This window comes from Chelonia mydas, chromosome 3 (genome assembly GCF_015237465.2).
Source record: "Chelonia mydas isolate rCheMyd1 chromosome 3, rCheMyd1.pri.v2, whole genome shotgun sequence".
Classification (NCBI taxonomy): Eukaryota; Metazoa; Chordata; order Testudines; family Cheloniidae; genus Chelonia; species Chelonia mydas.
Genome location: NC_057851.1, coordinates 22,244,050 through 22,270,330, shown reverse-complemented (window position 1 = coordinate 22,270,330; position 26,281 = coordinate 22,244,050). Strand labels below are relative to the sequence as shown.

The 26,281-nt window shown below is 41.6% G+C and overlaps 1 long non-coding RNA gene across 2 annotated transcripts; it reads right to left on the bottom strand.

Moving 5' to 3' along the window:
• Nucleotides 1-5,449: 5,449 nt before the first annotated feature.
• On the bottom strand, nt 5,450-24,826 carry LOC122464914. Of its 2 annotated transcripts, none has more exons than XR_006289349.1 (3): nt 24,623-24,826; nt 15,800-15,805; nt 5,450-5,461 (listed from the first exon to the last, which is right to left on the bottom strand). It is a non-coding gene; the product is annotated as an uncharacterized LOC122464914 (long non-coding RNA). The 2 variants fall into 2 exon arrangements; XR_006289350.1 differs by lacking the exons at nt 5,450-5,461; nt 15,800-15,805 and adding exons at nt 8,745-8,756; nt 15,015-15,020.
• Nucleotides 24,827-26,281: the final 1,455 nt, after the last annotated feature.

Sequence of the window (26,281 nt, the reverse complement as noted above, 5' to 3'; positions counted from 1 at the left end):
TGGCGCTCTGGGCTGCTGTGGGCTGTTCTAGCTCCAGGCACCTGAACTGAAAGCAGAGAGCCTCAATGATCCAAGGCAGGAAACAGGATACATGGAAGAAGCAGATGCCTGATTTGAATGTGGATGGTACAAGAGCTAGGCCTGCATGGGGGGAGTAGATTGGGACAAGAAAGCCTAGAAGGAGACTGTGATTGGCTGGGCAAGGAGATTGGGCCTGGGAGCCAGGGGCAGAGACTGGAACTGGGAGCAGAAATGGGGGGGAAGGATTGGAGGCTAGAAGAAAAGATGAGAGACTGGAAACAGATGAGAAGCCAGAAAGCCAGTGGGGCAGCAGGGTGGAGGTGAAAAAGGAGGAGAAACATATTTGATGAGGAGCTGGGTGAGAGGGGAGAACTGGAATTGGCTGGGCAAAGAGACTGGGATGAGGAATTGCAGGAGGGGACACTGAGACTGGTTGAGGAGTCTGGGAAGGGAGAATGGGACTAAGAATCAGTGGGCATAAGGAACATGGGCAGGGGGAGTGCAAAGGAGGGGGAGAGACCAATCAGATGAGGAGCCAGAGGAGGTAGGGAACTGGGAATGGCTGAGCAAGGAGCCTGGGACTGGGAGTTAAGGGGAGAATGGAACCAGAACAGGGAGTCCAGAGTGATGAGATTAGGACTTGCTGTGCAAGGAGACTGCGACGGAGATGAGAAGCCCGAAGAGTGGAGAGTGGGACTGGGTAGGCAAAGAGAATGGGAATGGAACAAGGATCCAGGGGTGGAGCAGAGACAGTACTGGGGCAATGACAGGTTGGACGGGACAGGCAGAAGGGATCACGCTTGGGGACCAGAGGCAGAAGAGTCTCTGCCCACTTGAACACTCTGCCCTCCATAGCTTGAAATGGAAGCCAAGATCCCTGTGTCTCAGCATTCCTGTGCTGTTGGAAAATATCTCTGAAACCCATGAGCAATGTGTCTGTCTCATCCTCTTCTAGTGCTTGGCTAGAAAGAGGATAACAATCTACTGCTACTGTCAGTTACTCCATTAGCTTAAGTGTCAAAGGTCTTTATGGTGGATCTAAAGGTTCCAATCCTGCTGATGAACCATGTGGTCAGCAGTATGACAGCAGATGGTGGGATTTCTGTTTTTTCTGTTTTCTTTTTCTTTTTTTAAAGCACAAGAAAATTACACACAAAAATTATCTTAAAAGAACATTACGGTTGGTAAATAAAGTACCTCATTCAGCACACAGCATCAACCTACTCTGGGGATGAATCAGGGTTGTGTAGTAAAGGAGGCTGTTGTTTCTAGGACCCCCTGTTTCATTTGTTGCAGAAGCTGGAAGTTTTGTAGTGAAACGGGCTGGGGATTGCAGGAAGACAATGGATGATCTCGTGGTTAAGGCATTTGGATGCTGCCTAGAGAATTAGATTCTGTCCCTGCTTCTGCCACAGAGAGCCTTTATGATGCCAGGCAAGCCACTTAAACCAAACTTCTCAGAGGTGGTCACTAATTGTGAGTTCCTCATTTTCTGGGTGCCAAACTTGAGACCGTGGAGTCTGTTGTAATCATTGGGATCTAGCAAGTTTTTCGCAACTGTAAGCTGAACTGTTGGAAAGTGGATAAACGTGTATAAAGTGTTATAATCACCTATAACAATAAATGCCAAGAGAAAAAGGTATAAAAAGGGGGCAGAAAGACTGTATTAGTCCAAACAAGAAAGTCTACAGCTACAATCCTAAGCTCTGTGTTAAGACCATGTCTGGTAAACAGAAGAACGGAACTGGAAATTAATAGACTAAAATGTTCTGTGTGAAATTAGGCCTAGTTGGTGAACAAAAGGGCTATTCTACCCATTATGTCCTTTTTGGGGCCTTAACACGGAGCCATTGGTGGGAAAGGGAGGGACTAAATAAGGAATGGGCTATTGGGAGATACTGTCAGGGAAAAGCCAACAGGCCTCCACTCCACCCCAGAGACTTGGTGAGCCTCAGTCATTGAGATGTCTAGAGCAACACTCCAGTGAGGATGCCCGCTCATCACTGCTGGGCCAGTGAGGAGTCCAGGCAGATAACATGTGAGATTTTGCTCTGTCTTCCTTTTGCTTGTGGGTTCCTTTCCAACTACCATAGTCCCACATGAGATTCTCTAAAACAAACTAGGGAAATGTGGTCTAGATGAAATTATTGTAAGGTGGGTTGAAAAAATGGCGAAGGAACTTTGAGACATTTTTATTTGTAAGCCAGTGTTCTGAATGAGCTCTCTCCTCCCATCTGCTGGTGAACTGGGGGGAAAGACCTCAGGAGCAGACCATCTGTGCATAATCACGCCTACTTTGCCTAGGTGATTCACAGACATACCTGCTTTGCCAGCGTGATCAGTTTGGTCTGCTTTGGGTTAAAATTCACGTAAGTCTCCAACGCAGGGATAATACAATGTTGTTATCCTTATTGTCTGACTAAAAAGCGGCAGAATTGTAATTAGCATGCCTAACTGAGGGGTCCCCCTATTTCGCTAACCACGGGATAGCGTGCCATACCCAAGTGAAAGACAGAGGGAGTGGGGATTGTGTTTAAAGTGTCCTAGATGCCATTTGAATCTCTCCTTCCAGTGTTTAAAGATGGAGCTCATTGGAGACAATTGAGAGTCCTTGTTTCTTCTCAGCGATCACTAGAGCTGACATCACTGATTAGTGAGTCTAGGGGGCTGAGACTTAGACCTGGTGTGGGGACAGTGTTTTGGTGAAAGGCAATGCTGAGGAGGCAGGAGCAGAGGGGTTCTGTGAAATCACTCAGAGTTGAGATCATTAAGGAGTGGGTTACATGGAGGACAATTGGAACATGGCATCACAGCTAAAGGCATTGGTTTGGGTGAGAAAGCAATGGGAGAGGCATTATTTGACCACGATCTTCCAGGGCCATAAGGTGAACCCATCTGCTCTGGGACTTCACTGACCTTACATAATCAACCATGCGTGGGGTGAAGTGGAAGGAAAAGGGGGAGTAGCACATTAAGGAGACATTTATCCATTAGACTTTTACACCACTAAGTGGAAATCTGAGGGAAAGGACTACTGGGGAGAGGGGTTACTTATTGTTGGCATGCTACTGCATCATTGTTGTTATGTTTTTTCAAATTAATGCTGAGTTCCCTCTCTCCTTAATAAAAGGCTTTTTTTGTGATACACAGACTCAGTGCATGCCAGTGGGGGCTTGAGCTGGTTTTGTTTTGTAATATTAAGAGGAACCCCTAGGTATGGAACCCAGCCCTCATTGCTGCCGACAGCACCTGGCAGAAGGGTTACATATTAATTTTGTTTTAGCCACTCAATTTCAAAATGCTTTATGTTTGTTTTTTTATTTTTTTTTTATCGTGTGTATCCCAATCAATAAATCTCCAAACTTCGGCACGCATTTTTGGGTGTGCTTGCCATGGGACTAAGCAGGTCTCTGTACTCCAAACTCTGAACCATGCTTAACTGCTTAGTGTTGTACACTGACAGGATCACTTTAATACCTTTGACTCTCTGGGCCCACTTAGTCTGTCAAAATTAAAACAACCGGTCTGATTTGCAGAAGATCTGAATTCTTACAGCTACAGCTGAAACTGATGGGAGATATGCTATATAATGCTAAGCTCTCTGAAAAATCAGGTCCTACGCTTCTCACTGAGAAGAATTCTACGCTTCTCGCTGAGCACCCAAAATTAGTGGCTACTTTTCACTGTAATCTTTCTGTGCCTGAGTTCCCATGTGTAAAATGGGAGTAATAACACCTACTCACCTCACATGGAGTTTTCTGAAGATATATTAATTAATGTTTGTGAAACACTCAGAAACTATAGTGATGAGCATCATAGAAAAGCCCACAAGGAAGTTATCTGTATAGCAAAGTTTGAATAGTTTGCAGTAAATAAGCCATGGGGCTGCACACTGAACAAACAGGAGAAAACAAACTATTGAATAGTTGCTTATTAAGTGAGGCCTATCCATTTTATGTACTGAATGAGGCGGGGGTCTTATGGAAAAACAGCATATGAATGCTTGACTTTGCAATGTTAATAATATTTTTAACATAGGTTTTGTGTGTAATTTTATATGACAGTAAATCCTCCATCCATATATTATAAATGTTATACAAACAAAGAAGTACTGATAAAATGTTTTACAGTAGAGATGCTCAGAAAACAAAACATTTTTCCATCAATTTTTTTTTCTAAGAAATTATCCAACTTGATCTAATTTACAGTAACTTCTGCAACTGGATGTTGTAAGATACACGTCTGCAGGGCTATGCAGCTGCTACTTCTCTGTGATGCAGGTTATTCTGTAGGTGATGTGCTGGAGGGTATTGGTGGCTGCCAGCATGTCTTTTGATCTATGAGCAATCACAGACCTCTCTGAAGCTGATGGCAGTGCTAGTCACCTTTCATTCAGGCTGAATGGAAGAAGCAATTAAGCTCTTTTATGGAGTAAGAGTGTTGAAACACTAGAAGCCACTGCCCAAGTTTCTGGACCACATGGGAAGACTTAAACAAGCACTAATTCAGGGATAATAAGGGGTCTCCCTAGACTGATCGACAACGCAGGGGTTGGGACACAGATTGATGCAACCGTGTGTGTCAGAAGAAGAAAGCAATCAGAAAAACCAGGAGAAAATCAGGAGAAGCACTGGCAAGCATGACCCTAACAGGGAGCAGAGACAGAGCTCCTTGGGGCAGGAGACTGACCAGAAAGCAGGCTTAAATAATGAACAAGGAAACTACCTCCTGGTGCTTGTTCCTATTGTGTTTAGGGAAATAGGACTTTGTGTACATTTTTGCAAATAGAGGATTGCACCAAAGGAATACCTGGCTCATGTAGTCAAGGGGAACAACCAGGGGAGGCTCACTTTCTTCTAAGGGGAACAACCAGGCAAGGCTCACTACACATGCCAGTGGTGGCAACAGTAACTCTGAGTAAATATTGACTCAGTAACCTAGTATAATGCTAGGAGCCACTACTCTTGAACATTGAAAGACCCATAGCATTTTTGTAGAGGAGTAGTGGTGTTAACATTGGTGTGCTTGCAAAATTCCAACAAGAAACATCTATTTTTAAAGCTAGTTGAGGTCAATATTAAACTATGAATTTTACTATTGAATTTATAATCAAATATCTACAAGTCAGATAGGTAATGATTACCACATACACAATAATAGGTACAAAGGATGAGAAGTAGGTCCCCTAATCCAGCAGGTTGTAGAGGCCAGGGGCAGGTTGCAAGGTGAGGGAGGGGCAGCCCCTGCTCAGGTATCTATGGATACAATGGGCATGTTCTGATTTTCCCAGACAGCAAAGGTTAGCACAATTTTAGATTTTGGAGTTAGGAAGGAAGTCTCTCAGCTATTATTGCATCAAGGCCCTCTGGGGCCTTGCTACAGTAATGCCAGCCAGGTCACCATTCACTGCCCCTCTTGGACTACGCTGAATTCCCTTGCTCTTCACCCCTTACTCCTGGGCCTCCAGAGTTCTGTTCTCCTTGTGCTGAGCAGTGCCTCCCAGGCTACTTTCCCTGGAGTCCAGGTCTTCCTAGCAGGTTCCCTGCCTGCCTTGCATCCCAGCAACCTTGCTGCTTCCTGCTGTCCCTTCCTCAGGGCCTCCCACAGGAGCCAAGCCTGCTCCCTCTAATTTTGTCACAGCTTCCTCTTAACTGGGCTCTCTCAACCCTTTTTCTGAGGCCCAGGTGTTCACTGTGCTAACATTAGTCTAGCCCCCCAGGCAGTTAATTATGGCACAGATGGGGCTGATTGAACAAGGTGGGTTGGTCCAAGGCCCCCTGGCCATTAAAGCAACAGGCTGCCCTGTTATAGATCCCTTGAATAGGAAACTGAATTTTATAACCTTTTGTCCTCTAATCCATGAATGGAGTCAGTTGCAGGCAATCTATATTGAAAATCATTGTGAGGTGAAACCTTATCCTGTATAAATGAGAAAACAGCATTGGGACTGTCTTTTTCTGTGGCCCATGACTGGAGCTGCAAGACGGTACCACAATACAAATAATTAATAATATGAATATAGCCCAGGCTGTAATGGAATATAACAGAAAAAGTGGTCCTAGAAGGTGAGGAGCCCAGGAAACAAACAAAATACAGCATCCCGCCACTTTAAGGCACACAGAGTGCTCTGTGTAGAACATTTGCCCACCCCAGTGTAATGTACTGGGAGTTTGAACCAGGGTTTTCTTAAAGAAAACAACAACAAGAAGCCATAGAGAGCTGAGCCTCACTTTAGGCAGAGGTAGGAACCAACAGCCTTTTACTTACAAAGCCCCTATTAACCAGCATACAGAGGAGTGGAGCTTTGGGGAAAGAGTAACATTTTCATGGGATTTTCAGAAATGTTATACCTTTTTTTTAAAATGAACATTTTGAGGAAATATTTCGATTGTTTAAAAGATACAACCATTTCTGTAGCCAGTAGAAGCTTCTCCAAAATGGCAACAGAATGTTCCTCAACATTTTTCACAGTTACCCAAAATTGATTTTTAGATTAAAGTTCTAACTGAAAACTTGACATTTGGAAAATAGCATCCACCTCTAGATTATGATTCTTCAGTGTCCCAGTACCTCGCTGCTGACTGACCACGTGAAATGGCTAGGCTGGGACTCGGGTTTTCCATTCAGAATTCACCTCCCAGTGATTCATTAGCAGGAGAAACCGGAAGGGCTTTTGCCAATAAAGTGCTCTGCGTGTATAATTCATATGCTTAGTAATATTAATGAGCAACTATAATGAGCAATTATGAATGTGTTAGGATGCTGGAGTGGAGGGAGTGACTGGATAAATTGTGTCTAAGGAATAACAGTAACCAACTTTCCCCAAGTGTAAGCTTTATATACATATAAGCCCTGTCCTCAACAAGAGCCCCCACAAGGAATACAGCAGATCAATACTCCGGGTATTATAGAAACCAATCCAACCCCGAGTGATATGAAAGGTCAAGTGTATTGGATGTGCTAATATGGAGACAGATGGATGTCCATGGAGAATATCCATCAATTGCAAGAGTGCTGCCACCTGGTGCACATAAGTGGAATAGCAGGGATTGGAGAGAATGACAGAGTGAGGAAGCAGCATTTCATAGAATCATAGAATACCTGGGTTGGAAGGGACCTCAGGAGGTCATCTAGTCCAACCCACTGCTCAAAGCAGGATCCATCCCCAATTTTTGCCCCAGATCTCAAACGGCCTCCTCAAGGATTGAACTCACAACCCTGGGTTTAGCAGGCCAATGCTCAAACCACTGAGCTATTCTTTCACTTAGCTCAAAGAATATTTTACAGTGTTAGTAGATGAATAGACACCGTTAGCCATGGTAACAGAGCAATGTTTTAAGTGCTCCCACTGTAATGGGACTGATGGAGGAGCAACAGTATTTTCTGATGGATGAGTCTCTTCCAAAGGCCTTGCGAGCATCTTGTGTTAAAGACAATCCAAAATCATAATCCATTTGAGATTGTAAACTGGAAGTCTCCGATTCATATGGGTTTTGAAGGTGCCTGCATTCCTAATGAAAGTGAAGATGGAAAAGGCATGTCTCTGTATTGATATCAATCCCATAGGGAAGGCTAACAAAGCAGGCTCTTTGTGGGAATCGTAGGCTGACCATATTAGTAAGTAGATGCCCGTAGTAAGTATTATTATAGTATTGCCAGAATTATGGTTCTACTAGCATAACATAACAAGGTCTCAAAATGACCTAACAATGTAATTAGTACAAAGCTGGGTAAGTGTGAGAATGCCTCTCTGCATCCACTTCTATCACGTCACAGGCATTCGATCTATGAGATCTGGTTTACCAAATAGAAATGTGTCTGCATGCAGTGTGGATGGGACTTTATGAGCCTGCCTAGCTCTGCCCAGATCTTTCTGGTGGCATAGATAGCAACAGAGCTGACAGGGGTGTGACAGCAATATGCAGACCACAGTGGGACAGGATTAATCAATTCCTGTTCTATAAATACCCAGCCTGATGTCTTTGACCAACTCCTGGTTCCAGTGAAGGTCCTGCTAGAATGTAAACTATTTATATTACATTTTAGGGGCTGGTAAGTCTTACCCTTAGCTGTCAGCAAGTATGGCTTGGAGATGGACAATTTAGCCTCTCCCCCCAAAACCAGTGACTATAATAAAGTAAACTTGGAGTGTGTAGACTGGGAGGGAGTTGGGGGTGGACAGTAATCATGGCAGGTCATTCATTTGAGTATTCACCTAGACTTTAAACTGCAGGGTGTGTGCTTTCCTTTTTCAGATTATTTTATATTGTGCCCAGCAATAGATAGTTTAGGTACACTCTGGCTCAGGAAATATGCCATGACTCCCAACTGGAGTTAAACACAACAGTTGCTTACATTTGTAATTCACAGTGTTCCAAAGATGAGGGATGGAGGATTTTGGCTGGGAAAACAATAGGAAAGCATCAGCAGCCTACAACAATCATTTATGATCATTGTCTATCTTCTTAATCCCACATATGTTGACAAACGCTGATTGCTCATGATTCAAGAGCAGCATCAAACGAGTGCAGAGAAGGGAACTCTTACTTTGTGCCCTGGATGGGAGTGAACTGGCTAGAGGTAAGGTTATTCACGTGGGTAGTGGCCAACACCTCTCTGTCAAGTTAGCTGACTCAGGAAAATCATTCAAAACCATGCGTGTGAAAACAGGTACTCTTGGCCCACGCTATCAAAATCTTCCTCATTACTTGAAGAGATGTTGGCTGCTATAAGTGCTGGAAGTCTCAAGAGATGGATATCAGAGGCGAACGCCTGACCCTCTCCTGGCAAAACTTCCACTGACTTCAGTGGGGCCAGGATTTCATCCTAGATTTATGGTCAGAGATTGGCACATTCTGTATCTGTGTTTAAAGAATCCAATCTGACTGTACCCACCAATCCATTCACATGCTTCTATGTCCATCTTCACTGTAGTGTCTGAGTGCCACATAAGCCTTAGTAAAATTATCCTCACAATACCAGCAAAGGTAGGACAGTATCATTATCTCTAGTATACAAATGGGGAAACTGAGGCACAGGCAGATTTAAGTGACTTGCCCAACACCAGACAGGAATTTTGTGGCAGAGCCACATCCCAGTTGCATGCCTTAACACAAGACCATCCTTCCTCCCCAGGGAGAGCTCTCCCCAGTCTCTGTACATATTTTTGCCAATATATTAGTCAGCATTGATCAAGAATATTGGGTGGTTTCTGGCATACAGATCTGGGCTTTAGCAGTAATAAGATAGCATGGTTTACATTGTGGAAGATAGACCATCCCTTCCTAGAGACATATTAAATGTGCAGTAAAAGGGAGGCAACTGTTTCAGAAAGGTATTGGTAGAAATCTATCAAGAAGCTATCATATCCAGGAGCACTGCCAGATTGCATGTTATGAATTAGTCCCAGCTGCTACTAGTATGATGGGCCTCCAGTTTTTCTTGGTCATTCTCGGATATCAGATGGAGAGAGAGGGGATCAAAGAATTCCAAAAGGGTGATCAGAGTGGAGGGAGAACTGTTCCAGAATATAGTGATTCATCGCAGTGTGTGCATTAGGTGCACCTCACAAGTCGCAAGGTGTACAGGCTCCTTCCTGGGTTTTGGAAGGCAGGGACTGCTTTTACTTTTCCATAAAACCAGTGTTGAACAGATAGTTGGTGCAAAACAAATAATAATTAATCACTCTGCTTTGTGTAGTGTTTTGAGATTCTTAGAAGAAAGGCTAACCATGTCCTGGGAATGTAGCTGCCTTATTATGGGATACCCAGTGCTGTGGGTGAAATACATTTGCACTATCTGCAAAGTTGGGACATTGGCACCACATGGAGACTGAATACTCCACATTAAGAACTAAAACTTTCCATGAGTCTTAAAAATATTAATTTGAAATTTTAATATCTGCCCTGTAAAGTATAAGAGCTAGGAAAGGACTTATAAGAGCAAACAACTTCAATATATATATATATATATATATTTAACATTCATGTGAATTTTCCAAATTACCGTTCTTAGAATTTTACACATTGTTATAGCAGGTGGTGTATTGCAATGGAACAAGCTGAGCACAACCTTGTCATAGGGAAGCAAGAAATATCTGATTATGTGCAATAAATTCTGCATGCATCACTTTCTGGTTACGAATGGCTTTGTTTACTAGAGTATCTGGTCTGTGTTTGTCTTTTGTATCTACTGGCTTCACTGCTGCTGGCTTCATTGCTTGCACTAATTCACAGCATTCCTCCATGCCACGATATTTGTGGAAGGCTTTATCAAGGGTGACAATGATGGATTTGAAGAAAAATGTCTGCCTACATTTTGTGGTGAGGTTTGGCAAACGTTTCAATTCCCCCCTTGCCGTGTCCTCCAAGAAGGCAGGAATTACATTTAAGAGGCTCTGCAGCTGTTTGGCATATAATATTTGGAGCTTATTATTATTAGCAATTTGTGATGTCTGACCAATCAGATTGCTTGGTTCTCTAAACATTTTCTACTTTGGTTTTGTTTCAGTATATGTAAAATTTTCCTCTTTCACAGGCAGACGGGAGGTGAAGACATTTTCAATTTTAATAAAATGAATTTTATATTATTATTTCAGAGCTTGGTTGTAATATTATTTATATCTTGCAGGTGCTTCTATACATATTACAGGGTGTTTCATGTGTGATGCAGTAGGGATAGAACAGTTCCAGCTCACTTAACAGTTCTATAGCATGAACCCAATAGTTCACAGGACACTATGTAATATTAACTAAAGTTCCTCTGAGCCATGTATTCATTTATGATTTTCCATTCTGTGGTAGGTGTTTTACCAAGAGAGATTTCTATTTGCAAGATAATGGGCTACATTTCTCTCCAGCATAAACTGGCACCATTCCATGGACTTCAATAGAGTTGCAGCCTATTGCACTGGCAGATAATTAGGCCCAGTAATCTCTGTCTCTCACCAGAACTGTTGGGTGAATCTTAGTCCTGGACTTAGTTCAGTCATCCTCAGTGCAAGCTTACCCATACAGTTGAGCTAATGTGAATCAGTCATGCTGTTTCTGTCATGCAGTACACCTGAGCAAAAAGTTCCCATTTGTGCTGAGTTGTACCATACTCTATATTGGTTTTATGCCATGGACAAATAATATCATCTTGGAACTGAACTGAGATCTGCACATGTATTTTCACAAGTGAACTAAGACAAATATGAACACAGGTCTCCAGAAGTGAAAGACTACTATCGTCATAAAAACCAGTCTCTGAAATCTTGTCCCTTTTACAGTGTTGGTCTATGAGGATTTAATGAAATAAGCAGAGAAGTTACTTACACAGTATGTTTCTTAGGAAGATTCTAGACTATGAGCTTCCATTTTGTGATGGTGCCTGATACAGGTGATGAGACTAGATAATGGCAGTTTGGAATCTATGAATATTTACCACAGTATTATCACACACATCTGGTACATGCTGGAGAGTAACTACTTCAACCACTACAACTAATTATAATACTTGGCTCTAACTTAACACCTTTCATCCAAAGATCCCCCACGGGCTTTACATAAATTATTTAATCTTGAGACCATCCCTGGGAAGTAGGTATTACTCTCCCTGTTTTACATATGGGTAAATTAAGGCATAGAGCAGTCAGACAACAGTATTAGGAATACAAACTCAATTCCTAGTTTCTTGTTCTAACCACTAAACTATACATTAAGTCACAGGTATTGGGTCAAATTCTTTTCTGACTTATATCTGTGTGATTTAATGGGATTGCACTGAAGAAACTGGCTGGTTGTGTCAGTCTACCCAGTACAATGTTTACAGAGACATGCTCATATATAGTTTTGTTGACAGGGAACTTTTCTATCTGATTCTTTGTTTTGCTCCTTGACTTCACTTCCAGGACTTTTTGTTGTCTAACATGTACTAAGAGCTGGTCCTTTCAAGATGAGTCTTGAGCAGGGAACTGCTCAGATGCCCCTAATCAATTGTCAGAGGGCTTTCTGCCCATCATGCCAGCCAACAGAAAGGGAAGATTGGGGTCAGGGAAATGGCCAGTTTTCAACTGCCTGCTGGGAAAACCTGAAACCACTTCAAGAAAAGAGCACTACTTTAAAAATAAAGTTCTGGGCCCTTTCAGCTGATGGTGCAATTGAAAATAATATGTGTGTGGGAGGAAGGCTCTATTGACACCAGAAAAGAAACGATATTGACTGAATTTTAAATTAATTAGAACATGGCTCATGTTAACTATGCTAAGAGAGACACTGTGGCTCAATGCCTAATGCACGGGACTGGGACTCTGAAACTTCTGCCACTGGTCTACAGTATGACCTTGGGCCAGTATCTTGGAGCGTTAGGTTTCCCTCGCTATATGAGGGTAATTATGATACTTTACAGAGCACTTTGAGATTGACACATAACAGTTGGGTATTATTATTATATTCTATTGACGTTCTTATAATTTACCTATTGCAATGGCATGTGAATGTCATCCAAGGTAAAAATAAGCAAGGTGGCTAATATCAGTTAAGTAATGTTTTCTCCCCATTTCTCCATCACAAGGGGGGACATGCATGCTGTTTTTAATTCAATATTAACAAAACTGATGCGCTATGTGTGATGGTTCAGGAAAGCAAAGAAGAAGAAATGAGTTTTGCATTTGGACTGGAAAGTGGTGAGCTCTGTGGTCATTTTTAGTTCCCACAGGAGTGAATTCCACAGATGTGGGCCAACCCCTAAGAAAAACTGCCTCCTATGCAAATGAGCTTCACCTCAGGGGAGTCAATTCCACCATTTTTGAGTAATTGAGCTGCTGTGGGTTGCTCATGTCTGGAATGGAGAGGAAGTCGACCAGGTCTCCTGAGCCCTGTCCACAGGGGAAAGAAGGGCTTTGGCCTTCCTATGTAGGATCAATTAGTGCCTACTGATGGCCTGATCGGTGAGGAAGGATTGATATTTGACTGAAGATGGCTGCAAACTCTTCATCTGCCAAACTATAAAACCAAGTAGAATGAGGATTTTATCTGATCCTGAAGCCTTGCTCTTTGGTGACTGAGCACAATTAATGTAGTCACATATGCAGATTTTGCTTTTCTGCTGTCCAGAACCAATTTCAGTCACTTTAGTGTTCCTAGAAATACTCAGCATTTCTTGAATAAATTAAAAGAGTCACTTCCACTTTTGGGTGCATCAGACTTGGAAGAGCTCTACGTAGCAGCCATATAATATTGTGATGTGATGGTATTGCTCATTTTTATATCTAGCAAAGGTACTAATATGGCCCCCATTACAGCAGCATGTCACAATCTTTAATGTATTTATTCTCAGAATACTCCTATGAGGTAAGGAAGTGCTATTACCCTCACTTTACAGATGGGAAACTGAGCCACAGAGAAGCTATGTTCAAGGGCAAAGAAGAAGTCTGTGGTAAAGAAGGGATTTCAAGCAAAGTCTCCCATGTCATAGGCTCATGCCCTAACCACAACACACCCCCATCCTTCCTCTCTATCACAAGCCAAACAATGGTACTTTAATATTATTAGACCTCGTGTCCTGAGAGTTGAACCATGGCAATCAAGCCCCTGTAGCCAGTTACTTAGGAAGATAACCTATGTGTAGTTGGCTTTGTCTACGGGACTGAGGGGTTCGGAGGGTGGGAGGGGGATCAGGGCTGGGGCATGGGGTTGGGGTGTGGGAAGGGGTGCAGGCTCCAGCTGGGGGTGTGGGCTCTGGGATGGGGCTGGGGAAGAGGGGTTTGGGGTACAGGAGGATGCTCTGAGCTGGGATCGAGGGGTTTGGAGGGCAGGAGGCGGATCAGGGCTGGGGCAGGGGGTTGGGGCACGGGGGGGAGGCTCAGAGGTGCAGGCTCCAAGTGGTGCTTACCTCAAGTGACTCCTGAAAACAGCAGCTTGTCCCTTCTCCGGCTCCTATGCAGAGGTGCCGTTCCTGGCCAATGGGAGCAGCAGGGGTGGTGCTTGGCGTGGGAGCAGCGTGCAGAGCGGAGCTTCCTGGCTGCCCCTACATATAGGCGCCAGAGGGGGGACATGCCGCAGCTTCCGGGAGCCATGTGGAGCAGCCCCCGACTCTGCTCCCCGGCTGGAGTGGGGCAAGCCCCAGACCCCGCTCTCCAGCAGGAGCTCAAGGACCAGATTAAAATGGCTGGCGGGACGGATCCGGTCCGCGGGCTGTAGTTTGCCCACCTTTGCCATAATAAGAGCAAAAATTAGAACCACCACAGTGTCCTTCAGTAGAGAATTTCCAAATGCTCTATAAACATTTCTCAGTTAATTGAGCCCCACACATTCACCGGTTGTTAGATAAGCAGTATTATCCCCATGTCACAGATGGTGTAAACTGAGATATGGGGAAGCTGTGTCTAAGCAAATCAATGGGAGAGTAAGGAACAAAACCCAGATCTCCTGTCTTCCAGCTCTGTGCTCTATTATTAATTTTATTTATACACTACCCCTAACCCTTAGCCCCATACTATCCGTGCGGTATAATCATGAGTCACTTGTTATCTTTGAAAGAGTAACTGCTATCAGAGATTTACTCCTCATGGTTCCTACTGGCTCAATGCAGGAAAGGCTTCTGACAATTTAATTCTTAGCTTCTGCACCATCCTTTACAGTGAGTTTGGGCAGCAGTTTATGCTTCTCCAAATGACTCAGCTCCATTTGAGACATCAATAACAGTGGATAAGGAGAAGTTTTGTTATGACTCTTTCCATTCCACTACTGCACTGTGCTGAGATGGAGCTGAAATCCATTGTCTGTTCCAGACATACATTGACTAAAACTTATATCACTTCTTTTTTTTTTTTTTTTTTGGAGATGGGCTTGAATCAAACATCATGACCAAACACCACTGAACTTTGGAGAGGTTTGCACCATGATCTAAACATTGCCACTGGCCTGGTAGCACTACAATGGGCTGAATCAAACCCCATTGGTCCTGAATTTTTAGGGAAATGCAGATTGGCAGGCAAACTTTGCAGTTTGGACTCACCTCTAATTACTTCACAGCATGTAGTGCAAGTGATCATTAGCTTTAATTTAATTCAGTATTAATATTAACATCTTTACATTTGCATAGCGCCTTTCTTTCCAAAGTGATTTATAAATGACAGGTTACATCCTGGTACCAGATATACAAACATAGCTCCTCTTGATTCTCCATTGAAGTCAAAGGGAATTGGGGAACTGCACCTAAGTAATGACTGCAGAATGTGGCCCAGTATATACAGAATTCACTTCACCCATTACTGAAAAGGAGCAGATGGAAGGAAGCAACAATTAAACAGTGCAAAGCACCTGCATACCACAGTTTAGGAAAGGAAGTAAAGAAGAAGAAGGTGTCTAACTGAAAATGCAGTTATGTAGTAGACATAATAAGTTATGCAGTGTTTTGGCCCCAGGTGATTTATTTTGTTTGTATCTGTTTATTGTGTAGGCAAAAGCTGCATCTAAGAAATGATTCATTCAGGAGTACAGCAGCAAACAGGGTTTACTTGTTAAATGATAGTTGCCCCAAAATAATTGCACCACAGCTATCAAAAGGCATTCTCTAAGGTACATGCAGCCAGTTAAACAGAACTTGCAAGGCTATCTATAATAGTGCCATCCAGTAACAGACAGACAGCTAAATATAATATAGTCAGTCCCAACCTTTTAGATGAGTTAGAAGATAACTATTTTTTGAAAATGTTAATTAGCAGTCCTTCAGATGTAACACCAAAATACAAGGAAGCTATGTTTTCTGTGCAATAGTTTAAGCTTCTCCAAATGACGCAGCTCTAGAAACATCAAAAACAGTGGATAAGGAGGCAGTTTGGTTTACATTTGCTTTCTATTGCTCTATTACACTGTGTTGAGATGGAGCTAAAATCCATTGTGCATACAAAATGATATTATCCTTATAGCTACTTTGTGTCAGCCAAGCCATATGGACTGTACATTTGAAGTCTGACCTCTGTTCGGGTTATATTTTTATAAAATTTAAAAAACAACGGGATCTTTTCCTTTTGTTTATCTATTCCCTTGTTCAAATAAAAGAAGTTGAAATAATATGAAACATGTCAAGTTGTGTTATCAGTTGGACCAACTTACATAGCCCAAGAACTATTCTAAGTATTTAGAGTCTTTAATTAGTATGTTTTCATAACTGGACATTTCTAATCTCCTTGGACTTTCAAGCAGATGTTTGTGAATTAAAATCATTCTGTTTCAGAAGAAATCACTGGGCTTATTATAATATTTAAGGAATACGTTTCTTTTGATCATAGTACTGTGACATAACTCAGACATCATTGTTTGTGCTATTTCTCTAACACCAATGAAAGATGATACCATTCTGGCACTGAACCAACTGGTTATGCTGGGCACTGGTCTATGTTACATACTGCTTATTGAAACCATCCTGATAAACAATTGAAAGTTATGGTTATTACACAGGAGGCTTTTAAATTAAGTTGTGCTGACAGAGAAACTACAAATTATCTGACTTATTTCAACAGTCTGCTTGAGAAAACACTTTTTAATGATCTATTTAAAAGGAATAATCGTGTGTTACCTAGCACCTGTTCCAGAAATGACATATGAATGAGAAGGATGTTTGGCAAAAAACAAGCATTCTGGCTTTATAATCACTCTAGGAGCCAATTAGAAGCTACTGTGTACATTTCAGACAGATCTGGCAAGGTCACTTCACCTTTTACTCAGTCACCCTACAAATAAAAAAAACCCCTTCATTAATTAAAATATCAACCATGCAACATATGCTACTTTGTTCATCATTGCTACAATTCTATCCTTTTTCTTGGAAAACACAACTGAGAGTCATTTGGAATTGCTCTATGGCTGAATAGTTACCATTGCTGAATTGTCATTTGGAATACTTGCTTTACCTGCTGAAAAGCAAACATACTTTGTAATTGAAATTTTCCAGTGTCTCCTAAAGACTTTGCATTTAAACATAAAAAGAGAGATCAATTACTTTAGTATCTTGACTTTAGTAAGGCTTTTGATATTGTCTCACATGACTGTCTCGCATGACCTTCTAGGGAAATACAATCTAGATGGAGCTACTATAAGGTGGTTGCATAACTGGTTGGAAAACCGTTCCCAGAGAGTAGTTATCAGTGGTTCACAGTCAAGCTGGAAGGCATATCAAGTGGGGTCCTGCAGGGATCAGTTCTGGGTCTGGTTCTGTTCAATATCTTCATCAATGATTTAGATAATGGCATAGAGAGTAAACTTATAAAGTTTGAAGACGATACCAAGCTGGAAGAGGTTGCAAGTGCTTTGGAGGATGGGATTAAAATTTAAAATGATCTGGACAAACTGGAGAAATGGTCTCAAATAAATAGGATGAAATTCAATAAGGACAAATGCAAAGTACTCCACTTAGGAAGAACAAATCAGTTGCACACCATACATGGGAAATGACTGCCAATGAAGGAGCACTGCAGAAAGGGATTTGGGGGTCATAGTGGATCACAAGCTAAATATGAGTGAACAGTATAACACTGTTGCAAAAAAGACAAACATCATTCTGGGAGTTGTTGTAAGCAAGACACAAGAAGTAATTCTTCTGAACTATTCCATTCTGATTAGGCCTCAACTGGAGAATGGTGACAGTTCTGGGCATCACATTTCAGGAAAGATGTGGACAAACTGGAGAAAAGTCTAGAGAAGAGCAATAAAAATGATTAAAGATCTAGAAAACATGACCCATGAGGGACAATTGAAAAAATTGGGTTTGTTTAGTCTGGGGAAGAGAAGACTGAGGGGGGACATGATAACAATTTTCAAGTATATAAAAGGTTGTTACAAGGAGTAGGGAGAAAAATTGTTCTCCTCAACTTCTGAGGATAGGACAAGAAGCAATGAGCTTAAATTGCAGCAAGGGTGCTTTAGGGTTGGATATTAGGAAAAACTTCCTGTCAGGGTGGTTAAGCATTGGAATAAATTGTCTTGGAAAGTTGTAGAAACTCCCTCATTGGAGATGTTTAAAAGCGGGTTAGACAAACACCTGTCAGGGATGGTCTGGATCAGTGGTTCTCAAAGCCGGTCCGACACTTGTTCAGGGAAAGCCCCTGGTGTGCCGAACCAGTTTGTTTACCTGCCGCGTCCTCAGATTCGGCTGATCGCGGCTCCCACTGGCTGCGGTTCGCCACTCCAGGCCAATGGGGGCTGCGGGAAGCAGCGCAGGCCAAGGGACATGCTGGCCGCCCTTTCCGCAGCCCCCATTGGCCTGGAGCAGTGAACCGCGGCCAGTGGGAGCCGCGACATGGCAGGTAAACAAACCTGTCCGGCGCGCCAGGGTCTTTCCCTGAACAAGTGGTGGACCGGCTTTGAGAACCACTGGTCTAGATAATACTTAGTCCTGTCATGAGTTCAGGGATGGGACTAGATCACTTCTCAAGGTCCCTTCCAGTCCTATGATTCTATGAATGAACAGTTCATTAATTATGACTTCTTGGATCTTTGCCTCAAACAAAAATAAATAAATAAAATATAAAGGTGCCCTTTGTTGATCAAAGCTATTTTAAATACAGTATATTTTGAATCCATTTATTCCAACTCTCTAAAAAGATTAAGGGATAGATTGTGTCAGGGTTGAATTGTTACAGGGAAGCACTGTAGTACACTGGAGAAAGCACAATATGTTACACCTCTTTCTGTGTGCAGGAAAGAGTCTTAAATTTTGATGGAGAAACTGTTTACTCCGAATTTCTTACAATACTTTGCTTTATGTAGAAAATCATAAAAGGCATGTAATGTTTCAGATTCACAAAATCCATCCTTCATCTGGAAGCAACATAGCACTGCTCTTACAGGCTTGTGCCTTGATTCAGCAAATTATGCAAGCTTATTATTATGGAAAGTATGCTTAACTTGATTTCAGTGGGTCTTAAGCGTGTGCTTCAGTCCTTTGGTCTATGCCTTCACTGCAGAGTTAGTCCAGGCAAGCCTACCATCGGTGGAGCATCACCACTGTAAAGTCCTACCTGTGCCAGACCCAGGTGGTTCTGTGCAGTGGCATTATACAGGGCGCCTATGCAGAAGTGCTCTAATGAGTCTTGCTGATATCATACCACAGCTTTACTAGAAAGCTTGTGACAGCTTCTAGCTAACCAGCAGTATGGAGAAGGATTTCTTGGCCAGCCTCTCTGTTCAAATGCTATTGAAGTGCAGCAGAAATGAAGCAGGCAGATATGCGTTAAAATGCAGAGGGGAGGAACTGGAAAAAAAGTATATCCCAGGTGAAACTGTGGGATAGGATCGAAGAATTAACAGGACCTGGACTTGTTTAGCCTTCATTTTCACTGCAAAATAGGCAGGTCACCAGTCTGAGCTCAAGCCTGTACCTTCAGTTGTGCCTGCTAGCTTAAAGCACCCTCAAGCCCACGTTAGAGGTTTTTCTACATGGACGGAAGAGGTTAAGAGGCAACACCCAGGATATAACCTGGGCTAGCTCTGTAGTGAAGACATACCATTGATGAATAGGGATGCTTTTCCAATCTGAGGTCTTTGCTGTTGGAAGGCTCCTAGCTGGCTTATCTGGCAGCACTGTAGTGCTTATACAGCAGTAGGCTCCAGATTTGAGTCCCCTAGGATAGAACAAGCAGGGTACATGCATAGTGAGTTTAACCAGATGGGGAAATTTTACTAATAGGGCAAATCTATAATAGCTCAGACATTTTATTACAAATAGAGCAGTGTTGTATTCCTATGGGAGACTTCTCAAATAGGGAAAGTCCCCTCCAGTATCTGGCCTCCGTCACTTGTATTCCTATGTGCCAAGGCATTTTGCATAAACATTGAAAGGTGACTTGTAAAGAATTTTCTTTTAATTGAACTTCTGCCCTCTTTTGATTCCTTATGATGTATAAGGAGGGCCTGAATGTGTTTTTATTATTAATTATTATCATTATTTTAAAGCTGCTGTTTTCTACCTTTTTTTTTTTAACCTTAGAAATATCAAGAACAAAAAGTCTGGTTCCCCATGGCTTTGTTGGAGAGGAAGGTGACATTGCTGAATGGGTGAAAGAGTTTACTAAAGGCTTCTTTTCTTCAAAATGTTAATTAATCATTGAAGTTAAATAAGTGTCCAGAACAAAAACAACCACCATTTTAAGCAGTCTTACTCTAATTCTGTACCCTCTTTGCAGCTCAATTTTTGCTTGTAAAGCTCTTGTGACTACACCATTTCATAGAGTCTTCCAGCCTAGGTAGTATCTGAATTGCTAATGAATAAAAAGCAAGCAGAAAAAATATGTTTATATTTTAAATGTATCTATTTAAAAAACTTTGATACATCACCAAGAGGGAAAAGGGAAACAAGCTCAATTTTTTTAACTTTGCCAGTTATCTTTAAAGTCAGAAAACCCTAAATGGTGTTGCCAAGAAGCTAAGTGAACATGACAGGGAGATATTAAACAAATTTGTTTTTTCCTGGGAAACCAATTAGCTAAAACACTAAAATCAAACTGGAGATCAATGCATAGGGAGTAATGAAGCAATGTTATAATTTATGAACAAAAAGCAGAGCCGTAAGTGAAGCCTATGTACAAACATATGGTAATGCCCCACTGCAAATTTCAAACAAACAGTATGCCTTATAAGAAACAGTCAGTTTGCTTATTTCTAGGGAATTGGCAGCCACTTTGACTTGCTGAAAGATCCAAAACAACATGATTTAAGCTCTGTGTTTAAAGTTAATCTAGTTAACAAAAACCAGGACTAAATTCTCCTAGATTCAAATAGTAAATTAGATGCAAATTGACAAGAAAAGTGGCATTTTAATGAAGCACAGTATCATACATTGCATAATTCACAGAAATTGACTATAACAGTTGACACAACATTTCATGTTATGAATTTTAAACACAGAGAAAAACCCACTGGGCCTCATTGTCTACCCCCTACCAGTCCAGAACTGAACACAATGTTGGTTATTAACAAATAATCATAGAGGAGATTTTTTTACACGATTGAGGAGCAAAGATCTCATTGAAAGTCATTGGGATTTATACTCCTACATTTTGTAGATGCTTTTAAAAATCTGCTCCAATGAGAATTGGGAACTGTTGCTAACTAGAAATGTTGAAATTTGTGAATACACTTCTCTAAAATGTATAATGCTTTAGGGCTCAACTCTGGCCTAGTAAGTGTGGTGGCACAGGGGCATAAGGGGGTGCAAGGCACATCAGAGAAACATACACTGCACTGGGTACAGGGCCCAGAAATTTGCTCCCTCTCGGAGCATTAGGGGAACCAGGAAGGGAATTGTGACTTCGTCTACACTAGTACTTTTGTCGGTAAAATGTTTGTCGGTCAGGGGTGTGAAAACACACCCCTGACAAAATTTCACCAATAAAAGCGCCGGTATGGACAGCGCAATGTCAGCAAGAGACGCTCTCTTGCCGACAGAGCTGCCGCCTCTTGTTAGGGGTGGTTTCATTACGCTGGCGGGAGAGCTCTCCCCCACCAGCATGGAGCAGCTACACGGGAAACCTTAGAGCGGCACAACTGCAACTGTACAGCTGTGCCGCTGTAAGGTGTGTAGTCTAGACAAAGCCTGCGACGCCTTGAATCACAATATCCCGGTCTGCTCCTGAGGTAGCACAACAATGTTCTGCCCTTTGCTTTTCTGTTCTTTATAGGTGCTATACGGCACGCATCAAAGCCTCGATCGAGCCCTTCAGTTATATTTATTTCCATCTTTGCACAAGTCAAATCAACAGCACGACAAGTAAATTATTAAGTAAAATCAACAACACAATTGCATTTCTCTTACTAGATTAACTACATGACCACTTTGTGCTATTTTAATTCTCTTTCGGCAACAAAGCCCCTACTTGATAAGCCCGGGGTTTCCTGCTGCAAAAAGAGAGCCTAGAATAAATCCACATTTACATATGACATTACTGTTGTTCACATTGTTTTGTATGATGCATTATTTGTATTCCAAAAAGTGAGTAAGAACCTGGGGCAGTTGAGTTTCAGCGTTTTTTAACAGCAGCAGCTGAGAAGAATTTGTGCTTTTTTCCTAGTATAAAAATCTGTGTTTTCTCTTGTTTCACTTAAACAATAAAGACAATGAAGGAATAAAAGAATGTCAAAAGAGATAGGGACAAACATAAAGGAAGAGAGGGAGAGAAATAGTCCATAAAAGGGTCTTATGAGAACAGTTTTGCAATGCATATTTCTATTTCAAAATATATTACCTGTGTGCTACAGAGATCAGACCTACACTGCAGCAATACATGAGTTCCTCTGTTTTCTTTGAGCACTGCAGATTGTTTGATGAAACAACAAATATAAACATTGTTAGTATAATAAATTATACATATTACTCTGTGTGGTCTTTGCCAAAATTCCTAAATTAGTGCTCAAAGAGGCCGATCTAAGCAATCGTCTTGATAAAATGCTGAACTTATAGGGCATTAAATATAGTAGAGCATCATTAATTGCAGATGTCTGTGTGTACATTCATTTCCCTAGCAGAGTCTGGTATAGTGGCCTTTCATTGTCAGAGTTCTGTAAATCAAATTAGACCAAGAATAATAAATTTGTCAAGGACGCACTAGTTATATGTGATCTCATCACCTGGCTTGCATGCGGAAGTGCACATTAAAAATCTACAGTGGCAAAACAAACTATACAGAACAAAGGTTAACCAGACAGCCAGGTGCTAGGAAGTATTTGTTTGTCATAAAATGTTTAAACATCATACAGAGTGATGTAATAAACACTGTATGTGCCACTGAAGGGGATGATAATAAAACCTAATGAAAGCGATGATGAATCCCCACTGTGAGCCTGCAATGAGCTTTGTGACTCAGCTACCATTTCAAATGCTTTCCAACACATTTGCTTCTAGAGGTGAAAATTAACAGCAATGCTAGCCTTGCCAATATTCAACATTGCATCAGTTTAATTTTAAATTGGGACTTTCCTCCAGCCAGCGGAAGGTCTACAGTGTAGGGCTCACTGAACAGTGCTTCTGCTCCCTGCCACTGCACCAACCAGGGGAGGATCTGATCTTAAACTGATGAATGTAATGAATTCAAATCAGATATCAAAGGAATGGAAAATGAATTTGCTTCCTTTTCTCACCTCTGCGTTGTCTCTTGTCCCATTTGAAATCAAACTGATGGCAGAAACGTCCACTTCCTAATGCCAGTTGTGTGATTATTCAGTTCTTACTTACTCAATTCTTAGGGTAAAAGGCAGAGATCAGGATTAGTTTTAATGAAAATATTTAGCTTGCAGGATGAATTTTCAAAGCACCTCTGTGACTTAGGAGCACATTTTTCCCCACTGGAAAAATCCCACCGTATGTGTACGTCTCATGTGATTTACAGGGGGAAATTGCAAAGTACAGCAAAGTAATATCTACTTTTAAAAAATGTTTCCCATATACATTATATTGTCTTTATTTCCCTCCCTCCTTCCATTTGTAAGTCCTATGAATCTATAACTTTTTAATGTAGAACTGTTAAGAATCCCTTGGTAGCTAAAAAAATAGAGTAAGGTTCGCAAGGCCCATGGAGCATTTAGGACAACAAAGTGTGGGAGTAGGGAAGTGACTTTACTTCTATATAAGACAGACCGACACCTGGAGTCTGGGGCACACAGCTTCTAAAAAAAAATCAAAAACTCTGGAGAGGGTTTAGAGGTGATCCACAAAAATGATTCATGAGCTGGGGGGAAAAATGCCATAGAGAAATTTAAGGAGCTCCATTTGCTTAGTTTATTTAAAACAAAACAACAAAACACAGATCCAAAGGTGACATGATTACAATGCATAAATATCTTCACAGGGAGAAAGTATTGGGAACTAAATGGCTCTTCAGTCCACTGGAGAAAAGCACAAGAATCAATGGCTGAAAGTGAAAGTCAAATTCAAACTGGAAATAAGACAGTTTTTTAACAGTGCGGGTGTTGGAACAAAGTACCAAGGGAAGGGGTGGATTCTCCGTCTCTTGATGTCTTCACATCTAGATTGAATGCTTTCTAGAAGATGTGCTTTGGCTAAACACAAGTTTTTCGGCTCAACAGAAGGGTAACTGCGTGAAATTCTTTTGCCTGTGTTATTCAGGAAGTCAGTCTAGATGATATAATGGTCCCTCCTGGACTTAAAAGAGAAAAGAGAAACTGTGTAATTCTATCATCACGAGGCCCGTGCTAGTGGATCCAATTCCAAAAGCAGGGCCTTAATTTGGAAATGGAAATACACAGAAATAATGGTATGTTGATATTAATAATGGTTCGGATACTCTAACCACTTACAAAAAGAAAAGGAGTACTTGTGGCACCTTAGAGACTAACCAATTTATTTGAGCATAAGCTTTCGTGAGCTACAGCTCACTTCATCAGATGCATACTGTGGAAAGTGTAGAAGATCTTTTTATACACACAAAGCATGAAAAAATACCTCCTCTCACCCCACTCTCCTGCTGGTAATAGCTTATCTAAAGTGATCACTCTCCTTACAATGTGTATGATAATCAAGTTGGGCCATTTCTAGCACAAATCCAGGGTTTAACAAGAACGTCGGGGGGGTGGGGGGGGGTAGGAAAAAACAAGGGAAAATAGGTTACCTTGCATAATGACAGGTTTCAGATAACAGCTGTGTTAGTCTGTATTCGCAAAAAGAAAAGGGGTACTTGTAGCACCCCAGAGACCAACCAATCCACCTGAGCATAAGCCTTCGTGAGCTACAGCTCTCTCCGAAAGCCTATGCTCAAATAAATTGGCCAGTCCCTAAGGTGCCACAAGCACTCCTTTTCTTCTTGCATAATGACTTAGCCACTCCCAGTCTCTATTCAAGCCTAAGTTAATTGTATCCAATTTGCAAATGAATTCCAATTCAACAGTTTCTCGCTGGAGTCTGGATTTGAAGTTTTTTTGTTGTAATATCGCAACTTTCATGTCTGTAATCGCGTGATCAGAGAGATTGAAGTGTTCTCCGACTGGTTTATGAATGTTATAATTCTTGACATCTGATTTGTGTCCATTTATTCTTTTACGTAGAGACTGTCCAGTTTGACCAATGTACATGGCAGAGGGGCATTGCTGGCACATGATGGCATATATCACATTGGTAGATGTGCAGGTGAACGAGCCTCTGAGAGTGTGGCTGATGTTATTAGGCCCTGTGATGGTGTCCCCTGAATAGATACGTGGGCATAGTTGGCAACGGGCTTTGTTGCAAGGATAGGTTCCTGGGTTAGTGGTTCTGTTGTGTGGTATGTGGTTGCTGGTGAGTATTTGTTTCAGGTTGGGGGGCTGTCTGTAGGCAAGGACTGGCCTGTCTCCCAAGATTTGAGAGAGTGATGGGTCGTCCTTCAGGATAGGTTGTAGATCCTTAATAATGCATTGGAGGGGTTTTAGTTGGGGGCTGAAGGTGACGGCTAGACTCAATCAGGAGAAATTGCTCTGAAGTCAGTGAAGTTTCACTGCTGTAAAATTGGTGAGAGACAAATCCTGCCCAAAATATTTATTCTGAAGAATCTCTGAATTTTATTCCATGACATGTAGCTGAGACCCTCTCATGTGTATTTTTTGACACCTTCTCTTTTGCATTCTTGGATTCAATTGTACCACGTTCTCTCCAGTGCATATACATTTATGTATATCTGTAACTCCTTTCCTGTCCTTATAATATAATTCTATGCGTGACTTTTATTTCCAGGGTTAATCAAAGAATGTGGTGCTTTCATGAATTTTAAACTGGCCTTAAAATTGAAAAAGAACTAACTCACACAGAGGACAACAGTTAGAAATTCAACTATATTATTAACAAAAATATTAAACAAATCTAAAGGAGAAAGCCTTTTGAATGGTCAGCACTAAGTCCCATACATGATTCTGTTATTCCAAGGTTATGCTGGTATTGGTATTGATTTCAATGAAGTAACCTGCATAGAACTAGAATTTATGTGGTGAATCAAGACCACAGAATTGAGGCAAAATGTTGATCTGACATCAGACAGACGAGGTGGGTGAGGTAATATTTTTTATGAATATCCTGGGACCAACACGGCTACAACTGCACTGCATATAACAATCCGAATTAAGGTCAATAAAAGGGAGGATTCTTAATAAAAACACCATGAATTTGGCATGCATGTTTTGTATCATATACATTTCCTTAATACTGTGCTCATTTTAAATTATCTACAGTCCCACCATTGATAGACTTGCATGAGCCCTCTAAAGTTCAATCAACCCAGCTGCATGATCAGTAAAGAGACAAT